Source organism: Narcine bancroftii, chromosome 3, assembly GCF_036971445.1.
Source record: "Narcine bancroftii isolate sNarBan1 chromosome 3, sNarBan1.hap1, whole genome shotgun sequence".
In the NCBI taxonomy this organism is placed as follows: Eukaryota; Metazoa; Chordata; class Chondrichthyes; order Torpediniformes; family Narcinidae; genus Narcine; species Narcine bancroftii.
Window position 1 is genome coordinate 71,798,430 of NC_091471.1, and position 9,190 is coordinate 71,807,619.

Sequence of the window (9,190 nt, forward strand, 5' to 3'; positions counted from 1 at the left end):
TTCCATATTTACAACCCTCTGTTGAAGAAACCTCTTGTCTCTGTTATAAAGGGTCATCCTTTTATTCTGAGGGTGTGCCCTCTTGTCCCTGGCTCTCCCACTTCTGGAAACATGTCTGCATTCACTTGATCTAGGGCTTTCAATATTCTGAGATCCCACTTTGCCATCCTTCTAACCAGATCAGCAGGAGCACAAGTCGGAGGATCTGGAACAAAGAAGCCTGACATATGTCACTCACGATGCCGTAAGCATATGCTATTTAAAAAAACTAAATCATCCTGTCCCTCAATAGCTACCCACCGAGTGTTACCCTGGGCAGGTGTCACTATTTCCCCTTTTACAGGAGGGCCACTACCTGATGGTGCCACCCATACCTTTTTTACGGCATTCTCTGGCTTGGGAATGGGGGGCAATGACTGTTTTTCCTCTGGAATAGACTGTAGTTCAGAAGCATGAAGAAGTTGGTGGAAAGGTGTACCTCCCTTCAAAGGACGATGATTCAAATTGTCAACTGCCTACTGCAGCACATGGCACCACCACTTCAGGGTCCCCAGTGGTGTTGATATTCCTTCAGTAAGCCACTCATTTGTTCAACTAACCCGGCAGCCTGTGGGTAATAAGGAATATGGTGGACCCATAAAATACTGTTGTCAGTTGCCCAATCACAGATTGCCTTCCCGGAGAAGTGCGAGCCATTATCAGACTGAATTTCTTCTGGTACATCATAACGAGAAATTAAATGGTTTAGTGCTAGCTTGGTCAACCGTCTTGGTGGGAAAAGCAAAAACAAGGCCCGAAAAAGTGTCAACCATTACTAGGACATAACATTTACTCATACAGTCTGACATGGGGCCTATGTAATCAATTTGCCAGACTGCAGCTGAGCGAGCTCCCCATCTTATTTGGCCATGCGGACCAGGAGGAACGGTGCGGGACTTCACAAACTGACAAGCTGGGCTTGTACGCACGACCATGCGGACATCGTCCTGATGGACGGGTAAGGCATGTGTACGGGCCCACATAGCTGATCCCTTCTCCCCCAAATGGCCACTCTGTGTGCCCATCGAGCCAGGGGGACAGTATCGGCACAGCTGATGGTGGCAAGCTGATCTGCTACTGCATTATGTTGTGCCATGTTCGTCGTCGCATTGGTATGGGCGTCAACATGATATACGGTTATCTAATGATGATGGGAAGCATCCCACAACAGCTGCCACAACTGTTTGCCCCATACTGGGTGGTCATGTATCAGCCAGTCGTTCTTTTGCCAATCAGGCATCCATACCACTAGTCCATTAGCCACAGCCCAGGAATCGGTAAACAAGTGAAGAGGGTGATCATGAGGGTCTAGTGGTAAAGTGACTGCCTTCAACTCAGCATACTGACTGGAGCCATCATCCCCCTCCTCCAATAAGTGAGTTCCTGACCTGGGATGGTAAGCCACTGCCTTCCACTTCTGCTTTCCTTGCACCCACTGGCTGCTACCATCAGTCAACCAGGCATCCTCTTGTTCTGCTGGAGTGAGCAAATCATATGGTTTACCCCACTGAACTGGTGAAGGGGGTAGGGGAGGGGGCAAGGTGGGTTCAATGTCCTCATGACGAGACGGAAGATCAGCCACCTGTTCGTGTATGCGGCCCACCCCTTCAGGCCCTCTGGTTGCACGACTCTGAATATACCACTTCCATTTAATAATAGAAGACTGCTGAGCCCGCCTGATCTTTAGATTAGCGTCATTAGCCAGGACCCAGTTCATTATTTGGAAGTGCTGGTCGTAATTGAACATCTGCATCGCCTGTCATTCTTTCAGTCTCCAGCAGGGCCCAGTAACAGGCTAGTAACTGTTGTTCAAAAGCAGAATAACGAGTGGCAGCCTCGGGCATGGTACGTGACCAGAATCCCAGTGGGACTCGGCGGCCCTCTTGTTTCTGCCAGAGGCTCCAGGATGCCACATCATCAGTAACGGTATCTGGGATGCGGGGAGCAATGGGCAAGGCCTGAAGAATAGCCTGCTTGGCGGACTGGAACACCTTTTCCTGATCATACAAAGTCTGTTTTCTTTTGGGTAACCATATAGGACGTAAAAGCAATGCCAAATGTGGAATATGGCGTCGCCAGTATCTCAATAACCCCAGGAAACACTGGGTCTCTTTTTTGTTAGTAGGAGTGGCCAAGACTGCGATCTTATTGCAAACTTTATCGGGAACCACCTGTTCTCCAGCATGCCACTGAATTCCAAGGAAGATAACTGTCTGGGATGGGCCCTGTACCTTGGCGGGGTTAATGGCCCACCCTCTTTGCATCAGGATATCTTGGACACTCTCCATACCTTCCTGTACCATCTCTTCCGAGGCTCCTTGGATCATCACATCATCGATATAATAGTGAATTGAGAGGGAAGGCGATACTGTCACCGTCTCCAAATCACAGGGAATTAGGCTGTAGCAAATAGTGGGAGAGTGTACATAGCCCTGAGGGAGGTGCGTGAAGGTATACTGGCGCCACTTCCAGGTAAAGGCGAACTGATCCTGTGAGACCTCGTCTATAAGAATACTGAAGGAGGCATTAGCGAGATCAATGACAGCATACCATGTTCCTGAGTTCCCAGTAGCAATGTTTTCAATAAGGATAACAATGTCCGGAACTGCCGAACCCAGTGGTGGGGCATGTTTGTTCAAAAAAATGAGTCAACTGTCATTATCCGGCTTCTGGACCGTTGCGGGCCTCACTACCCCTTCTTCTTGCAGAGCATCGATGGTGGCAGTAATCTCTTCCTGCCCCCCCAGGGAGGCGATATTGTGGAATGCACACTGGTTTTGGGGGGGAGGCACCATCACAGGATCCCACTTAGCCCGACCCACCACTAGTCTTTTTGTAATAGTCCAAATTCCAAATGCAAATCCCCCTTGGCTAGTATTAAGGGCCGTACCAGCCAACATATTAATACCCAGGATACTTTCAGTGGCAGCCACCGGGGAATGTAACCATGTAGGGGAAGGGCCATCACCCACCGTGGCGTGGACTTTTATTTCCTTTGCCAGGGTGATCGCTCCTCCCATCGCCTCTATTCGAAATGTCGGTCCAGTCCAGAGGTCAAGGTTACTCGGAATCACCGAGTGCTCAGCACCGGTATTGACCAAGACCAAATATTGGCGGTCATTACCCCCACCCCAATGGATAGTTAATGGTATGTAGGGCAGCGGGTCCCCGCGTATCCGCCGTGTCTCAATAGAGTAGACATGGGGGTCCTGCCCACACCCTCATGCTTTAGTAGGGTTCGGGGGCTTCCAGGCCCACATGCCCCTATTATCGATAAGAGCCTTTTTAACCATTTGTTGTATCTCATCACGGATAACTGGAGCAAGAGAAGCTGGCTCGATAGGAGCAGCAGTGGGAGCAGAAGGCACAGTTGGGCCAGGAAGACTCAGCAGCTGGGGATGATGTTCCCCTGCCTTCCTCTTATAAAGGGCATAAAGGACTGCAGTAGGTTTCCCATCAATATCACTTTTAGGTACGCCTAACTTTAACAAGGTTAGAAAAAGGTCCTTTCTTGTCGGTCCCTTGTTAGCAGCAGCCCCTCTCTTTTCATCCTGCTTGTCTGATTTAACTTGGGTTGTACATGAGTGGATTTTACCTCCCAACTCTAATTCTCTAAGCTCAGATAAGGCGTGCACCGCCTCAGACACAGGGTGCCCAATTAGCGGACTAGTTACGGACAGAACCAGCCCCCGTACAGTGGGTTGGGCGGAACGAACCAATCTGATATGCATTCCGGCCGTGAATATCTCTTCATCAGGGCTCCCCCCTGTACCCACAGCCTCAAACGCCCTGCATACAAGGCAGAGGCCAGAGCCTGTTGACGAATTACTGCTGTACCTTCCTCTGGGGTGCCCCCAATTGTTCTGTAAATGTAAATCCTAATCTACTGGTGATGGGTATACTCATAGCAGGGCATCCCTTAGAGTGGCAAGTAAGTAATCCACCTCTCTTCCTCTACCCCGCAGCTCAGCAGTGACCCCGATATCAGTAGTCAATGTTCCTAATCCCAACAATTCCTCAGGGGTTAAATATACATTACCCCCTCCTTGCTCCCAAACACACAGGAGCCAGGCTGCCAGAGATTCTCCCGCCTTTTGCCTCTATCAATCTCCAATGGCAGCCAGCTCTTTTATAGAGAAGTCACGAATCATTGACTGCTCTTGACCTCTGCCCCCACTTTGGCCCACAGGGTCCTTTCCCCAGTGGACAGGACGAGGCCTTGGCCTTCCCATAGAGGGGGTGGGCCATTGAGCATTACCAGGGGTTTGGGTACCTTCCCCTGGGTCCTCTAGTGAGATCAGGGGATCATCTATCTCTTCAATCTCGTCAGTTACATTCCGCCCCTCTCCCACTTCGTCTGTTTGGAAAATCTGCTGCCTTACAGGTCGGGCGTGAACAGCGGGTGGAGAGGGTAGTATGGTAGGCACATGCTGAGGAGTATCTGCATTATTACCATTGTCATCTTTCCAGATATTCCCGTCCCATTCATCAATGACATCAGGATCATCACCATTCCTTATCATGGCACGAATACGATGTGGATCGGGTTCTACTCCATGCTTTTCTTTATCTGCAGAGCTGCTGCCGGAGTTTAATATTATGGCAGATCGTTTGGACATGCTTATCCTCCCATTCTTTGGCTCAGTCCTGACTGGTGCGAATAATCTCGCTCATCATGGAACAGCGTTGTCTCAGGGCTTCTAGTTCCTCCTCTAGTTGCTCTCTCTTATGCTGAGATTCTACTTCTCACTGAACTGATTCTGCTTCACGCTGAACGGAGTGGCGTAAGGCTGTGGCCAGCAGCCAAAAACTGTCCATCAGTGTCCCCTTTTTAACAGGAAATTTACTTTCTCAAAGGAGAGTGACAACCCGCTCGCCCAAAAGCGCACTTGATGGATCTAACTTCTCATCCCAACTAAGGGTTGATCCCAACATTGGCCAACATGCCAAACCCATCGTCTTTGGAAGTCCATCCCGGAATCAAGAACTGCTCAGGGCTCACCTCTTTCTTTTGGCAAAATATCTTGAGACCCACCCTGCTCGCAGCGCCAATTGTCTTGGGTAAACTTGTACCTCTCACTTTGTTCGTTTTAGATTGGTCAGTGTTCGAGCTACCGAAAGAAAATAGACACACACACTAAATCTAAAGCTGAATTCACACTACAATATGCAAGCCCTTCCCAATTATACTTATCAACGCCTGGACTGGTCCCAACTGCTGAAGCGAGGCAACGACTGCACACTTGTAGTAGGTTGTCGGGGCGCCGGTAGCAGCTTCTCTACCTCCCTCGGCCGGGACGTTAGCTGGACTCTTGAAGTTCTTCTTCTTGCTGAGAGATGTTGCCACCTCTTGTAGAGTCTCAAACTTCAGCAGTGCGACCATGGCTTATATTACCCAAAAGTTGTTTACTTCAGATCTTATCTCTTTGAACAAATGATTTAATTATCTTCAAGGTCTCCTGACAGTCTGCGACCAACAAAAGAAAACTGCATCTCTGGGCCTCATGGTGGAAGTTGGATAATGTCTACTAAATATGCATCCTGGGCCTCATGGTGTAAATTAGATTATATCTATTCAACTGCATCCTGGGCCCATGGTGGAATTTAGATGTGTCTACTAAATATGCATCCTGGGCCTCATGGTGTAAATTAGTTTATGTCTATTCAACTGCATCCTGGGCCTCATGGTGGAATTTAGATGTGTCTACTAAATATGCATCCTGGGCCTCATGATGTAAATTAGATTATGTCTATTCAACATCCTGGGCCTCATGGTGTAAATTAGATTATTGTCTGCTGTTAAAAAAACAAGCAGGTTCTCAGCCTTGCAGAAGCAAAGACTCCAAAAGTAAGAAACACGGTTTAAATCTTCCATTACATGAGCAAAGTCCCAGAACCATCAAAAATGCTCCTCATATTTTAAACCTCATTCCCAGGATCATCTCATAAACTTCCTTTGAATCTTCTCCAATGTCAGTACATCCTTAGATATGGGGTCCAAAACTTAGATTTCAGATTTATTGTCAGAGTACATACATGACATCACATACAACTCTGAGATTCCTTTGTCCTCCAGGCGCGGCAGAATTACTTCTAATTGGTTATGCAAAAAATAAACTACACAGTGTAAACATGTAAACAAATAAAAGAACTGTAAACAGATATTGAATATAAACTACAATACAAAGAGAACAAAATAAAATCAATAAAGAGTACAAGAAAGAGTGCTTAGATGAGTTGAGGAATCTGATGGTGGAGGGGTAGCAGCTGTTCCTGAACTTGGTGGTGTGAGTCTTGTGGCACATATACCTCTTTTCTGATGGCAGCAGCAGCAAGAACAGAGGGTGTCCTGGGTGGTGAGGGTCTTTGATGATTGCTATTGCTCTCCGACGGCAGCGTTCCCTATAGATGTACTCAATAGCGGGTAAGGATTTCTGCCTTTGATGTCCTAGGCTGGGACCACTACATTTTGGAAAGCTTTATGCTTGGGTTATTGGTGTTCTCATACCAGACTGTGATGCAGCTGGTCAGTACACTTTCCACTACATCTCTGCAGAAACTTGCCAGGGTTTCTGATGTCATGCCAAACTTCCACAAACTCCTAAGGAAGTAGAGGCACTGACGTGCTTTCTTCACAACACCACTGGTGTGTTGGATCCAGGAAAGATCCTCTGATATAGTGACTCCCAAGAATCTAAATTTGCTTACCCTCTCCAACTCTGATCCCCCAATGATCACTGGATTATATACCTCTGGATTTCCTGAAGTCAACAATCAGCTCCTTAGTTTTAGTGACATTGAGTGCAAGGTTGTTGTGCACCATTCAGCCAAATTTTTAATCTCCATCCTGTAAGCTGACTCACTCCTTCCTTTATGCAACCCACCACCATGGTATTGTTGGCAAATTTGTAGATGATGTTAATGTCGTACCAAGCTAGGTACAGTCGTAGGTGTAAAGTGAGTAGAGCAAGGGGTAAGAACACAACCCTGTGGTGCTCTGGTACTGATGGAGATAGTGGAGGAGATGTTCTTCAGCTGCAACCTTCACTGATTGTGGTCTAGAGGTGAGGAAGTCCATAATCTAATTATACAGTGGGGTGTTAACTCCCAGGTCTTGGAATTTACTGATAAGTTTTGAGGGATGACCCACACATTATAAAGCCTTAACATTAATTATTGGCTTTTATAGTATAGTCCTCTCAAAACGAATGCTAAATTTGCATTTGCCTTCCTTACTACCAACTCAACCTTCAAGTTAAGAAATCCTGCACTAGTTTCTCAAGACCCTTTGGACCTCCACTTTCAGAATTCTTTGTTTAGAAAATAGTCCATACCTTTATTCCTTCTACTAAAGCACATGATCATACACCTTCCTATGCTATACTGTACCTGTCACTTTTTCCCCATTATTTCCACATAGTCCCTCTAGAGACTCAGTTTCTCAACACTATCCATCCCTCCACCTATCTTCATATCATCCACAAAATTGGCCACAAAGCCATTAATTCTGTCATTAAATCACTAATGTATATGAAAAGTAGTGAACCCAACACCAACCCCTGGGGAACATGAGTCACCAGCAACTAGCTAGTTGCCTTTGCCTTTTACCATTCAGCCAATCTATCCATGCTAGTACCTTTCCTGTAATACCATGCACTCCCATTTTATTTATAGCCTTGTGTGCAGCACTTTGGCAAATTACTTCCTCAAAGAATCCCATCCAAGATCTCCCCTAAAGAAAACCATTCTGACTTTAAAATCAAGCTATTTTATTTTGTATCTAAGTGTCCCATAAACTCATCCTTAAGAATCTTACCAACCACTGAAGTCAGCCTAACTTGCCTAGTTTATGATCTTTTGTCTCTCTCGCTTCTTAAAGAGTGAGTGACATTTGCAATTTTCCATTCCTCTGGAAGCATTCCCAATTCCAGTAATTCTTGAAAGATCACTGCTAATGCGTTCACAATCTCTTCTGCTACCTACTTCAGAACCCTGGGCTGTAGTCCATCTGATCATGTGACTTAGGCATCTTGCATTGCTTCAGCTTCCCAAGCACTGATTATACTCCTGCCTCAACTTTTAAATTTTTGGTCACTGGTATCTTCCGCAGTGAAGACTGACACAAAATACCAGGCTGAAATCCATCATATATTTTCTTCCTCTAGTCATAAACAGTGGGAATTTCAGCCAAGTAGGGGAATGTTTCTCTTGCAGAATGCGGGTCATCAGGGAAGCCAGTAGTATCTCTGATAACTTCATCTGTGAGGGGTGCATCCAGCTGCAGCTCCTGACAAGCCAAGTTAAGGAATTGGAGGTGGATGAACTCCAGGTAATTCGGGAGGCAGAGGGGGTGATAAGACAGAAGTTACAGGGACACTATCACACCTAGGAGGCAGGAGGAGGGTAGATAGGTGGCAGTCAGGAGCAGTAAAGGGAATAGGCAGGCAATACAGGGCACTCCTGTGGCCATTCTGCTCAATAACAAGTATACAATTTTGGTTGCTGTTGTGGGTGGTGGGGAGACCTACCAGGCACAAACCAAGATGATCAGGTCTCTGGCACAGAGTCAGGTTCTGTGACTAAGAAGGGGAGGGAGAAGAGGCCAGCTGTAGTGATAGGGGATTCCATAGTTAGGGGGACAGATAGGTTCTGTGGAAGAGATCAAGTATCCCAAATGGTATGTTGTCAGGGTCCAAGATATCTCAGATTTAGTTCACAGCATTTTCAGGAGGGAGGGTGAGCAGAACAGATTTTATGGTCCATATAGGAACCAATGACATGAGTAGGAAGGGTGAGGAGGTCCTGCAAGGAGAGTTGAAGGAGTTAGTTAGGCATGAGGTTGAAGGACTGGACCTCTAGGATTGTTACCTGTGGCACATGCTATTGAGGTTAGAAATAGGAGGATAATGCAGCTTAACAGAGCTTCAGATTTCTGGATCATTTGGCTCTCTTCCAGAGAAGGTGGGACCTGTTCCAATGGGATGGTTTAGATCTGAGCTGGAGGGGGCTAATATCCTTGCGGGAAGGCTTTCTAGTGCTGCTTCAGTGGGCTTTAATTATATTTTCATGTGGATGGGAACCAGAATGCCAGAGCAGATAGAAGAGAAGAGGAGGGAAAAGATTGTGTGAAAATCACATGCATCATTGGAAG